Raw genomic sequence first — 14711 nt, 5'->3', positions numbered from 1 at the left:
CAGTAATTCAGTCATAAAGCCGCCAATTCAAACTCTTTCTGCCACCTAAAATTGTTTACTGAATATGTCTCATGCATAGGCAGGCTTGGCTTCTGGACCAATTCGGAGTCCTTCATGATGGGCAGAGACCTTATCCAGGAGCTGTTGCAACTTGTATGTTCAGCCCACCTAAGAATGTTTGACTCTTTGTTGTAGTTGAATTCCATTTAATTAGTTCATCAGCATATTCCAAATAAATTGATTATTAGTTCACTGACAGATGATTTCATAGGATTATAACCACTTACATAAATTGATTTGCATTGTGCTAATGAAATATATATTCAAAATTAAGATATAACCTCTTTATAAACCTTATATCCACTCTAATGAGTTGATTGGACAGTGGAACAGCTGGCACATTCTGGTGCACAGATGGTTATCGTGAGTAATTCTTCAAGGCGTTCGTGGGTAACAATGGAGAAGATGAAAAAACTAGGATTTGATCCCTCTCTCTTTGTTGGTGCTATAACCAGTGGGGAGTTGACTCATCAGTTTCTTCTGAGGTAGTGTTCTGACTCTTCTGTCTAATTAACGTGGATGAAATTCACTTTATTCTTCCTAGTAAAAGTATATTGTTTTGTTCTAAATTGTCAAAGGTAGCTTATAGTGCCCAGTCAATGTTTTATGTGGAAGACAAGTACAGTCCACCATGAACTGCACATAATGTCTTATTCAAACTGAAATTAAAGAAGTATATCAAATTTTAAACTTAAGAGGTATATATTGATATTTTATTGTTGCTATTTAAGGATTATGAGATGTAACATTGTTATTTATGTTTTATCCAATGAATCCAAAAATTTGACCATATAAAACTTATTGGGGGTGGTTTTGTAATAGTTTTGACAGAATTTAAGTGCTGTTTCTTTTCATGGAAAATAAATGATTTGATAATGATTATAGAAAATATGTATCGGGAAAGTGTAGTTGTCCAAAGGGGCCTTGGGACTATGGAGGCTTTGTGTGCTAAAACAAAAGTGAAGAAAGCATTTAAAAAATATATTTGTCGGGAAGAAATTATTTTAGTATTTGCTTTGATATCTCATTAGCAGTATTCTCTTTAATTGCATATCCTGATTTAGTCTAATTCCACACTTTCTGTTTGATATAATTTTCCTCTAATTTGCCAAACAAAAGCAGATAATATGAGCATTCTAACTTCTAAGTTCTTAAAAATGGTCATATTTCTTTGGTTGCAAGTTGCAACTGATTTGGTAAGCCTTGTACACATCTGTTCATTTCATTGGAAATGCCATGTCGTACTTTGATGCGCTTTTCATTCTGCAAATTATTCACGCTTGAAAGACACAATGGTAGTATTTTCACTTATTAACTGCAGAAACTATTACCTTTATGATATTATCTTTGGTAATCAAGACATTAGTATAGTTGTTACACACTATGTCAGACTGTTGTGGGGATTATGACATGGGCAGTATGCTTAAATGAGACAATGCCAGGAAATACCAGTTAGCTTATCAGAATGATGTCCAAACAAGTCCAGTCCCAGTTGAACTTCATAATGCTTCTCTAGTACTTTTATTTCCCTATATTAGTGTACCATGATTATCTACTAACTATGCCTTGAAATGAATTAAAGATTCCTCTAACACCAATGCTTTATTTTGTAAGAATAGGAGGGATGATCCTTGGTTTGCAGCGCTGGGCTGACATTGTATTCATATGACATGGAGCGGTCGAGGTGCAATATCCCTTGAGTTCTGTCTGTCTTCATTGTCTTTGGAGAATCTTATTTCAAGGTAGATGCTTAGTCAACGGAATCTGTGAGTAGGATTAAAAATAAGTTCTGACGGATAAACGTAATAGTATAACTTATTTTCTAGTGGAAAACAACTGAAACGTGGTAATCTATTAATTATTGGGTTAAAAAAAGATAAGTCAATAGCCAGAAGATTGTGCCTCTTATATGCAAAATAGGTCAAACCAATGTAATAATCCTTACCAGAAAATATAATCATTCATATAGAGATGAAATAGAAATGGCAGTTAATTGGAGATTTGTTCTAGTTTAATTCGTTTAGGACAATACAAAACGGAACAGCATGTGAGGAAAAACCTTTCTTGAAACTAGAAGGAGAAGCTCCCTTGTAAGATAAAGGCTTAAATAAAAATCCTTAAATACTGAACTACGGACAAGGCCTTTACTTTCTTACAATGTGCACAAGATTTTTTTACTGGGATTTAAAATATGCAATGCAATAAGCTTTCGTTGCACCATCCTTGGCTCCCTGGTATCAACACAAGCCTGAAATAGCTCACCCACTTACAAAGAAAATACCTTTTCCAAATGACCTAAAAATTCAATTGACCTAATGTGTAAATACAATCTCTGGCTAGATATTTAGAGACCAAAAGTTATATATAATCATGATTGAAGAGAAGCCTTCAAATTGAAGATCAAACTTGATTCTATGAATCAAATCAAACACTTGGACATAAATACTCTTGCCATCAGTATTCAAATTAACAGTAATCACAATACAAAGCTTGCAATCATCATTAGCCTTCATTCAATTCATAGAACGAGTCACACATAATGTAACCTAAAGTCACATGAGTAATAAACTCATGTATATTATAACAACTCTATTCTCATATTCAACTCTGAGAGTCTGAACAATGATTTCAGCAGCTATTGTAGCAGAAACTCACCTCTAGAAATTTTGTGCCAATAGTGCTCATTTATAAGTTTTGACAAACTTTGCATGTTCATGCAATCATTTAGTCAACATATTTTGCATGTCCGTGCAATTTATTGAAGATCATTACAAAAGTAAGTTAACTAAACTTTTGTCAAAAGTAGGTTGCTTGGAAGCAATCAATCTCTAAATATCAAAAACTTAATTTTTTTTTTTTGTCAAAATAAGAAATCTAGTAATAGAATTCTCCCAACACTAGCTTCCTGTTATTGACAGCTATAGCTAAAAATTGCATTTCTGAAAAATCATATGGCCTTTTCTTTTCTACAAGTTATGGCTCCACAACTAACTCTTCTGAAATTTTAGAAATATTGAATTGCATTCTTTACCTCTGATTCTCTTGGCAACACAGCAGAGCTCATCTGGACAACCTGAATTCCTATCACATCTGCAATGCTCCCTTTCTGAAACTTTATATTATAATAAAATTAAAATATAAAAATAGACAATAATAAATTATAGTATATAAATTTAAGTACAACTCAACTAGTTTTCTTTTCTGATTAGAAATGATCTCGTGACGGTTTCTCCAATATATCTCAGCCCAGACATATTGGTACATAAAACAAGCTAGATTAACCAAGAATTAAGAAATTTGATGTTACCCAATTGACATAAATAACAATAAATGTTGAGCCACTCCTCATCACTAAATATCCCGGGATCTATCATGTATTCTAAAGATTTGAGAATAAGATTATTGCTATTTAGAAGGACAGAGCACGTGTGATTAACCAACAACTATTACTCATTGAAGTACAATAAGGAATTACTGCAAGTAAGTTGGCAGCGATTAGAATTACAAGAGTGATTTGTATTATTCATGATAAGGTGTGCTGCTGTAGGGAATTGCATTTAAAGATTGCCACCACAGTTTTGAGAACTCAAAAAATAAAAATAAATAAACAAATATATATATATATATGTATGTATAGAGAGAGAGAGAGAGAGAGAGAGAGAGAGAGCACATAAAGCATCGCTGGTAGACAGGTGGCTGCTGGAAACTTATGGGCGACTAAATTGGCTAGTACTATTAAGTATTCTGGTTTATGTATTAAGGAAGTCTGTGATTCCTTGGAAATTATTATACTGTTGAAGTAGACTCCTTAGGCAGAAGAAGGAAAAATCCTATATCTCATTAGATTACCATTGTTTGGAATAGTAAATTCATTTGTTAATATTTATGAAAAGATATGTAACTCATAAAATATTGTGTCCCTTCAAATTATAACTATTAGCAAAAGAGATATAATTTGAGTGAAGGATTGTGAAGGAAAGGTATGGGGGAAATAGATAAGAAGAGTATGGATCAGAATTAGAATATCTGATCAGATCAACAAAAGGACAATAGTAGGAGCAACAGATATAATGAAGTAAATTAATATTATTATAGCAGCCATCCTCATTAGGGAATGATTAAAATTCATAAAGGGGAGAGTTTATCATATGAAAACTTGTTATTAGCAAAGAGGTATAATCTGGACCCTATATGAAAGGTTGTGTTTATTATCATCAAAGAGACATACAAAAATAAGGATCAATATGGAATGGAATGAACACTTATCTCTTCTTTTAATCCATAAGGATGAATATCTAAGAAGAGAGACTAAAGACATTTAATCAATCAGCTTAAAAGATAGATATCTGAATAAATGCAGCAGATCAGACTGCTGTAAGGCAAACAGACTACTGATATAATTGGTCTCTCGTTTGTTAGGAAGTATAATTTTACACATTGCTACTGTTATATATATATATATATATATATATATATATATATATATATATATATATATATATGCGGGTGTGTTTGTATATGTATATATATGTGTGTGTATATCTATCTATCTATCTATATATATATACAGTAGATATTAATATACTAGCCATTCATCACTTGCTATAGCTCCTCAAGAGGATAGGTTGGTGTTTTGTAGGGAGAGGCATGGTAAATCCTCACAAGGTAGGTGAATCCCAAGATGAGATATGGATAGGGTCTTGAAGCCTTGAGGGAGCCTATTTGTAGATTGGTGTCCAAGTGCCCTATGACAAGTAAATCCCCATTCTCCTTAAGGTTGATGTTTAGGAGAGAAGTAAAGAATTGAGGCTTAAGTATGTTAATTGTTAAATGTATTACGAGTCATTAATTGTTAAATGTATTATGAGTCATTAATTGTTTCTTAATTCAATCTGATTTAAATGCATAGAAATGTATGTTAATCATTGGATAGTGGTAGTCTTCTAGTAAGGGATATTACAAAGACTAAGTTGAATTTCCATGTGATGTCCCCTTTCTAAATTAGGATTTAACAATAAATAACATTAATAAAATAAGAATATAAAAACTTAAAAATAAATAAACAAATACATAATAATAAATAATAATATATTACAATTACAAGGAAACTATGTATCTCAAGCTAAGTAATGAGAATTGGAATCGGCAAGGCTGAATCGAATCGCGAATCAGCCATGAACCGACCACTAATTGGCAAAATAAAAAAACCCTTGAACAATTCAAAACTTATTTCATGCACCCTTTATAGAATATAACTTAAACACACTATAACATCATCAAATAGAAGTAAACATACATGTTGTTCATTTTTCACATACGTTCAAATGAAGTAAAATACATGCTTATCACTTTCAAAGTAATTCTCAGAAAATACATCAAAGAAAAGTATTTTATTCATTTTGAAATAATGTTCAGTATTTGCATGATGAAGCAAACCATAATAGAAATTAAATGCTGAAAGTAAATTTATCCCACACATCTGACTGTGAGAGTAGTCTCTACATGCTGACATACATCTATACCCTACTGAAATCAATAATTGAATAGAAGGGTAAAAGGAGAAAGGATCATGGGCACCAGTCATTACCTGTAATGACTGGTGATATGGCGTCCAACTGCATCCATCCTCTCGCTGCTCCAGACATCGCCCGTTCCGTGCTTCCAATCCCTGTATTTACAAAGAAGAGAATGGGTTAGATCCAATGAATCTAAGCAATGCTGATGACTCGCTCAAATCTCGCATTTACCAACCTACAGGTTATTCATCTCAGTAAGATACAGAAATACACCAGCAAATAGAGAGGTCGATCATGAAGTACAAAAGTATTAAAGGGACAATTCATTTTGTTTTGAAACCTTTTACTGATAAAAATGGTGAAAAGGAGAAAAGTTAAGCAGGCAAGATTGGTTTGCATATAAGTAACAGCAAAGGAAACATTAAAGGGACAAATTGTCCAAAGTTTTGAAACCTTTTGTTTCATTCATACAGCAAGATTCAAAGCTACAGCAGGAGATCTTACAAAAATGTGCTATTGATGCAAGCAATACTCAAAAAATCTCGCTAAAATTTTTTATGGCGTAGAAATGGGTTTACAACAAAGAGACAAAAAATCATGCATGATACATTAAAAAGTATGATAGTCATATACAACTTTCAGCAATGAAGGTTAGAGCTGATAAAGAAAGATCTGGTTTGACAGCTGAAAGAAAATACCATAATTTTTGTAATATATTAGTTTATACAACAGCCTAACATAGAGTAAATGCAAACAATGCATCGTAAACATTACTTTCAGCAGAGAATTCTTTCTAAAGAAAATATGTTGCATGACAGTTTCCGTCAAGGAGCAAGTAACAGACAAGTTTAGAGATGTGGCCACTATCAGCAAAATAATTGTTTATATCAGTTCTTGCAAATTTCAGAGAAGGGTTAACATACAGTGGTAGATCCATCATAAACTAGATATAGCACAGATTGTTTAAAATGATACATCAACAGCAGAAGATCTCATTATAGACTACAAATCTAGGGGATTAATGTGCACTCAGGAATATGCAGTAGACATAAACATTAGATATGACACACATAATGACTTCCATCACAATGAAAAATAAGTGTGAAGAGACATAGAAGAACTAAAGAAGAAAGATGACGAGGTTCAACATTATAGGAAACAGCAAGATGAAGCAGAAAGATGTCATAAATTGAAGATGGAGGAAAACTGAAGAAAGTTTGATAAGCTTATGAAAGAGAAATATCTTCGTTATCAACAGCGAGAAACAGAAATCAGAGCTAAGCTGTATGCAAATAAAATGCATTTTGAGAAGGAAACTGAAGAATATATGAAGACTGAAAATGAACTGGAAGAAGGAACAGAGACTTGAAAAAGACTTGCAAAGCTAAAATGGAAAAGAAGTATGCCCAGCTTGAGAAAAAATTACATGAAAAGAAATTAGAGCTGCAAGCAAAGCACCATAAACAAGCCTTGGAGTTCAGAGAAAAATGTTTTCAAAAAAACAACAGCTAGGGTAACCAGGTGGCATGCTACTTTTTACCCATGAAGCAAAGAAGTGTTCACATAAAGAGTACAAGACCACTTACCAGGGCCACGTCGTTTTATCTTTTGTTTCCAAACAGTAGAGATAAGTTTCCAAGCATTTGAGTCTCAAAATCTGCATGGGAGTCCACAGCCAGAGAAAATATCAAATATAGAGTCAAACTCACGGCATCAGGAAAAGAGAAAATTGTAATGATGTCCAAGGAAAAAACCAACTGCAGATAACTAGTATGGCTCACTTTTCCTTAGCAGCCGTGTGTCTCCAGGCTTGTGAAACAAGAAAAAATGCGAAAATGGAGTCCAGGTAATAGTAAACACCAGTCGGCTTCTTTCAAATCCACACGTTTTCATGTTGGACAGTAAAAATACACCATAACAGAGGCCAAAAAGCATATACATCAGTAAATGGCGAATATAGTAGCAAAAATCGCAATGGGAGTCTGAGTTGGGCGGCTAGGGTTTCATATAACCCCATTACCGTGCTTTACCCACAGCAAAAAATGAGGCAGACGCATTAAAAATAGCAAATAAACCTCTCGCCTTTCCTTTTATCAAATTCCTTAATGCAATTTAAGAGAATTTTGCGTCCGTTGCATGCGTTTTAGGAATGGGGATATTTTCTTTTACACGTATTTGGTATTTGCGTTTTGTATTATAACTTGCAATTTAAAAATTATTATGTTTTAAAGTTGATTCATTTTATGATCAACTTAAAATATATATATATATATATATATATAATAAATAATGAATTTTAAATTGCAAGTTATAAAATTAATGCAAGAAAATAGGAATAAATCCTTAATTGTAGACTTCCCTTTATTTTATTTTTATTACTTTTAATTGCATTGATATGTAAAAAAAATTGTAATTATTATTTTTATAATTGATACTCTTATAAATCAATTATTAAAAATAATAAACTTTCATGCAATTTAAAAGTAATAATAATAAAGTCTACAGTTTTAGACAGGTAAAAGAGAAGTCAATTTTTTTTTAATGCCAAAATTCAAGGGGGCAGCTGCAGTTCTTATTTTTAGAGGCCTAAGTTCATACTGAAGACTTCAGAGTGCATTATGGGGTGATCATTGACAGTTTGGAGGAATTTTTTACACTTTTCTTATGCATGGTAGGTAAAACTTCAGTTCGGGATTTTTTGAGCATGTTTTTGGACTTTTCAGAGGTGCATAATAATGAGTTAACTCATTATTTCGACCCAGCTTCCTGTTTTGAGACAGTTGTATTGTTGATATATACTCCTCTTATTTTTGAGAAGGGGGTTTAGATTTTGAGGGAGGACGCTTATGTGATTTGATCCTTAAGTGTAATTTTTTATGATTCTGATCCATTATGCAGATGTACTGTTTTGAGGACCTTTGATGAAAATAGAGTTTTCATTGGAACCAGTTTTGGAGTTGACAGATTTAGTTGTGTGCGTTAAGGTGATTGATGTTATTCAAATTGTGTTTTAATTATAGGCCTTTCTGAATGATGTCTTATCTTGTACCTTCTTTATAAATAGTTGTTCATAGGTTTTGAGTTGTGTTTAAATTATTGATGTATTCGATTGTGATCAAATTCCTTTCGTACATTTTCAAAGTTCATAGACCTCTTAAATTATTGATGTGAATTAGCAGATTTTCAAATAAGGTTTCTTGTGAATGTCTTGTCAAATCTTTCATTGTGTCTCAAGTATAACAGTAATATGTGTTATCAATTTTGGTGTATCACCTTACTTCTTTAAGTTTTCCGTGTTTTAGGTCATCTTTTTACCCTTTTCCATCTGAAAGTTTTTCACATTTCCATTAGTATAAGTAAGGTATAAGATATATTATACAGGAACCGGCCTAGGATCTGGAGGTTCAGCCAAGTTATAAGTTACCCACAACTTTTGGTTGATCCCATGTTTCTCCAAAATCACTGCAAGTTTTAGGACTTAAAGCAAATTTCAGGGTGCAGATTTTGGAGATAACAATACATAAACATAGAACATAAATGATAAATTCATCACATACGTAACTACGTTACACATAACATGTAAATTGTAGGCTATAGCTGAAGTAAATAGAAATCATAGGATCATAATGATTCAAATCATAGAATGTATGTAAGATGAAGATCCATAAGACACCAAATCATAAATGTATGTAAGAATCTAAGATGAAGATCCATGAAATGTATGTCTATTAGTATCTGTAAACAAAATGAAAAAACAAGGCTCTAGCTCAAGCCTCATCATCATCCTCAGCGTCTGAGTATCTTGTCTGCCTTCTAGAAAGGTGTCTAAGGTAGGTCCTTGAGGACTGTTGAGCCATAGCCCCTGCATATAAGATAGGCTCATGAACAACATCACTAGGGCCTATGTTTGTGCATGCACGTGTGCGTCTGCCAATGCCTGAATGTGCTCTAGCTGCCTCCTCTACCACAACCTCAACCTCAATCTCAACCTCTCTATCTACCTAGTCAACCCACTCATGGTATTCCTTAGTGAAGATTGGATCCACAGCCTCAGTGAGCCACTCTGATTCTAGATCATTCTTCTCCAGAATGATCGAGAGGAGTCAATGCACAAAATATGTCTGATCCTAAGATGGAGGTTGTAATGAACAAAGACAAGATCATTTGACCTTTGCACAGACAACCTATTTCTCCTCTTCGTGTGGATATGCTCGAACATGGACCAACTGCACTCACATCTAGAAGTGTTGCTTGGCAAACTCAGAATATAGATGGCAATTTTCAGAAGTTTTGGGTTGTGGGTCCAAACATTTCCCACCATCTATTTGAAATAAGGGAAAACAAAAACAATTAGCCTCATTTACAACTTTAAAATTACAAAATTAAAAATTAAAATGCACAACTTATAAGCCATAAACTTAAGATTCAAGATTATATTATTTTTACCTGGTTGTATTGTTGTCCGAGCATCTATGGCCATCCCGCCAGAGAAAATTGACCCTTCTTTATTATTGAATTTGTCTAGTTCAATGGTTGCAATTGTGCTATCCTCATCACTACTCAACCTTTGGATCACTGAATATAGGCTAGTGAGAACCTCCTCATCCACCTTGAAGTTAGGACGGAAACGAAATGCCGGATTCAGATAATAAGCTACTTCATGGATGGGTTAGTGGAGCTGATTCTACCATCTCCTATCAATGATCTCCCAAATGGGGGCATCCTTCTCCAGCACTCCTACATATTGGGCTCTAATGGCCTCCTTGACCATATCCATGCCCTCATATATGTAGCCCACAAAGGGCTTCTCCCTATCAACAATTCATAGAGGAGATACAAGGGGCTCAATGACTTACATATAATGTAAAAAGAACATTTGAGTCAAAACTTAAATATAAAACTAAAACTAAAACTGAATCATTAAACAATTAAATAATAACTATTAAATACTAAATACTAAATGTTAAATTGTAAGAAATTTACGTCAAGGATTTCTTTAACAGGTTTTCAAAAATCATCTTCATCAAAGATGCAATTCACCACATTTACCCCTACAATGGTCGTAGCATAGGAAGATGTAATCCACTCCCACCCAACAAACATGCTCCTCAATTTTGCCCTTGATGTCAACAAGGACTATAGTGTGATGAAATTCGAGGCAAACCTCGTGATGCCTACATGAGCTAAATCCTTGCCTCTTGTGTAGTCCCTCATTTTGCTAAGGACGAATGAATGATTGTAGATAAACTTGCACATATTTTTTGCCCTTTCTACACATGATTTGACCCACTTGAGCTTGCCAATTTCATCCAACATGAGGTCAAGGCAATGTGCCGCACAAGGAGACCAAAATATGGCGGGGTGCCTCTCCATCAAAAGCTTACCTACAACAATTTTAAATTAATTAGAAATTCAAACATGTTAGAAAATTTAGAATTAGAAAAAGTTCAAAATTCAAATAAATTTATTTTTAAAACTTGAAAAGTTAAAAGTTTACTTGCAACAATGTAACTTGCTACATTATCCGTCACCACCTTCACCACATTATGTTCCCCCACCTCTACTATGAATTCCTTAATAACCTCACATAAGTATGTGTCATTATTGATATGAACGAAAGCATCAATGGATATGAAGAACATGGTATATCCTACAAAACAATGAATTATCATGGATCATCAACAAATTAGCAATCAAAAAATCAAAATTTGAATTATTCAATCACGATTCACAATTCACAATGCATGTAGGAAAGTAGAATGATCAATCACCTCCACAGGAAACAAGAAAATTGAGGAGAGTTCTATTCCTCCTATCCGTCTAACCATCAGTCATGATAGTGCAACCCTTTTCGATCCATTCCTTTTGGTGGTCCTCAAGCTCAACCTTCATATCCTCTACCATTTCATCGAAGAGGTATCCACTTAGCTCAGTCTCAGTCGGGGCTTTAAACCCCGAACCACAAATAAGAACCACATCTATCATGTTTTGCCAATGAGGAGCTTTGTCAACAAATAAATTATGATTAGAAATTTAGATGACAAATCATTATGTAAGCTTGTCAAGTGAATCTATGATTAATCAATGGATCATAAAACAAGTAGATGTAATTAAAATTTTACTTTAACCTTAAAGAAAACAATTAAAAAAGAATTAATTACCTGGCTGCAAATAATGGAATGTTGCAAAAGTACCAAAATTTGGAAATTTCTTTTCTGGCAGCATCATTAATCTCCTTGTTCAAACTCATACCCTCAAGTGTGGGTTGTGAGCCAGGAGTAGTGTGAGGCACAAAGTAACTCTCCAATCTATTCTTTCGCACTCTAGGCTGCAATAGGTTGGACTCAATCTTAGTATAAGAATGACTAGCACTAGCATCAACATTAGCACGAGCTCTAGCGTTGAGACAAAGAGGAGGCTTGGAAGAACCCTCTCCAACACAACCTACAGATGCGGATGCGAATGCAAGTGTAACTATGGCAGCATGGGAGCCAATAGCCCTGTTGGTTCCCAATATGGTAGATTGGAAATCCAAGAGCCTGTCATTTCTCTGATAGGACTTCCCAATCAGTTTTGGCCAATGAACAAGAATACTTCTCGATTCCCCTGCACTTCAGGCTCCGCTACACCCAAGCGGGTAAACCTTCATCTCAAACGTTGACTGTCTGGTTCAAGGCTTTTCTATAGAAAATTTAAACTTCTCGAATTCTCCGGCTGGCAAAATCCTCAAACTCAATTAAAGTGAAAACTGGATGCTGGGTAATAGTTGAATGTTTTGTATAATTGAATAATGATTAATTTGATGCTTGTAGAAGGAACACATAGATTTTCTGACTTCAATAATAAAAAGACTAGTGCCTCTGCTCATCCAAGCAATAGAGTCAACTTCAATGAATTATCACGTACAACTTTATAATGTTTTACACACTTTACTACCAACAATTAAATAATCAAGATGTGACAGATCAATTATTATGCAATCTTAAATTAGTCCAAATTGAATTTTAACTCCTATGGGAGACAAACTGGACACAGATATGGAGACAATTTAATATTCATAATATTTGTGATGATCAAATTTAAAATGGTAAATGATTTTGTCCACTTATTTGATACTTAAAATTGTATACAAAATTCTAGAAAATAATTATAAAGGACGATTCACCTGCAGTTTAAATCTCCACGGCTTTAATAATAAACAAATAACATTTTATTTTATTATTAAAATAAAATAATAGAATTTATATTACAAAGTCATAATAAGCCCATTATTCCTCCATACAATAAAAAATATGAAATACTTTCTCCTGAGAGAATATAAAATGTTCGGATATGTCTTGTTTTTGTCCTCTCAATATTCTTCTGCTACTTATATCTTTTTCCAATTTAAAATTGTGACTATTCAAATGAATGGTCATATCTCTTTAGAAATATATTTTACTCTCTCCTTAGTTAATCACATCACTTCAAATATTAAACAAGTAGTCAACGACACCTTTACAATAATTTCTTTTAAGTAAATTGCACTTTTAGTTTTTCTTTGATTGCGATAACTATACTTTGCAATAGTATATAAGTCACTTTGGATGCATAATATATGATTGCACGTTGCATAAAACCTTTAATTAATTTATACCGTAGGCTAAAACATTATTACTAATTCTTTTACGGGCAATCTTTCCTGTCATGGACTTCACCGTTGACACATACTAGAACCGATGATAACTTCAAATCATTCCAATTTGGTGGCTCTCGATATTGAATGGCTCTTTGTTTTTGGCCCTCCATGCAACTTTTGTCTTCAGTGTGTTGTCGGGATGCCCATCGCTATGTGCTTTTGGCCGCCGAGAAGTGAATGGCGAGGTTGGGTGAGAACGGTGAATAGAGTCTTCATGTCTACGATTCAGCTATATATTTCTGCCCTTGCTGCCTTAGGCACCATCTATATGGTTCAATATATTTTATTTGTGTCAGCTTCTTCCAAATATCTGAAATTCAGATCTGCATACAAAAATAAGGTTTATGTCAAGTAATCTAACGGCTGTTCGTGAGTATTAATCTCCTTAGACCCAAGCCACGATATGTATCGATGTATGCTGAGCGTATTATTTTCCATATATGATTTGTCTTGAATGATAAGTGCTTGGACGGCTGGATATGCGATTCTAATTGCAACTTTACACTTTTTCTTCATTGACAACTACCACTAATTTACTGACAATTTAATATATAGAGATGATTTTGGGCAATAGAAAAAGCTATAGTGCAACTTCAGCATAGAAAAGGTCACTGCATTCTTCTGACTGTGAGGAGTATTTTTCATCAATAATACTCAAACATGATTATGATGCAACTATAATTATTGCATCTAAATCTGATCATTGTGCTTCTGCATCAGCAAAATTATATATCTATTTAGATACTGGGCATATGATCAGTGCTTGATCATCGTTGTCATATCTATCTTTTATTTAGTATCTATGAGATACTTAGAGTATTGATTGTATTGTATGAATTAAGAAAACTATGCATGAACTCTCAAGGAGTTGGTAATATTTGAATTGTTTTGATAATCCACTCAAGCTTGAAGCTCTTTGTATAGAATCTTTGATTATTGAATAATAGGATCAATTTCGATTGTGATTGTGCTTTTCCTGAATTTCTTTTCTTCCATATAAGGAGTCTTCCCATCTTTGCTCCGTCTTCATAAAAATGGAGACTAAAATTAGGGTTCCATCAAGCCCTTAACCCTTCAAGTTGCCTTTTCTTATTTACTTCCTCTTATTCATATTTTTCTAATGGCAGTGCGTTTTGCCTCAGTAGTTTGTTTATTGCAAATTGTAATATCATGTCCAGCTATAGGAGCAAAGTGGTATTTGAATCTATAAATGCCACCAAAATTTATTTCTTTACGAAACATGCATTTCGTTTGAAATTTTGTTCTTCTAGGAAAGTCTTCGATATATTTCCAACATTCATCTTTTTTACCCATTGTGGAAAATGAAAGTTAAGGCTACTGCAATAAGAAAATTCAAGTAAAACCTCAAACTAAGTTTCAAAGTTCAAACTAATAAACAAAACATCAAAGCCTACTTTGCAATTTAGTAAAACTAAAAAACATTCAAGATATGCAAA

General features: G+C 33.5%; 1 long non-coding RNA gene and 1 pseudogene across 13 annotated transcripts in view; one reads left to right on the top strand and one right to left on the bottom strand.

Moving 5' to 3' along the window:
- Nucleotides 1-14711, top strand: part of LOC149567545 (uncharacterized) — a 172399-nt pseudogene that overhangs the window by 63265 nt on the left and 94423 nt on the right. The window contains exons 2-5 of the transcript XR_016362437.1: nt 84-153; nt 386-545; nt 1680-1760; nt 2673. The product of XR_016362437.1 is annotated as an uncharacterized LOC149567545 (transcript). The remainder of the gene's footprint in view (nt 1-83; nt 154-385; nt 546-1679; nt 1761-2672; nt 2674-14711) is intronic.
- The window catches only part of LOC149567546 (uncharacterized), a 105214-nt gene that overhangs the window by 20321 nt on the left and 70182 nt on the right, over nt 1-14711 (bottom strand). For 4 of the 12 annotated variants that reach the window (XR_016362427.1, XR_016362429.1, XR_016362424.1 and 1 more), the window contains 2 exons: nt 5648-5728; nt 3092-3172 (listed from right to left, as the gene is read on the bottom strand). This is a non-coding gene — a long non-coding RNA (uncharacterized LOC149567546). Of the gene's footprint in view, nt 1-1376; nt 1825-3091; nt 3173-5647; nt 5729-7161; nt 7234-14711 lie in introns of those variants that run through there. The other 8 variants (XR_016362425.1, XR_016362432.1, XR_016362431.1 and 5 more) reach the window with 6 other exon arrangements.

The sequence above is a fragment of the Cupressus sempervirens genome, chromosome 3 (genome assembly GCF_028749045.1).
Source record: "Cupressus sempervirens isolate cs-2001-9-10 chromosome 3, ASM2874904v1, whole genome shotgun sequence".
Classification (NCBI taxonomy): Eukaryota; Viridiplantae; Streptophyta; class Pinopsida; order Cupressales; family Cupressaceae; genus Cupressus; species Cupressus sempervirens.
Note: the sequence above shows the minus strand (reverse complement) of the source record. Positions and strands in the feature narration are given on the sequence as shown.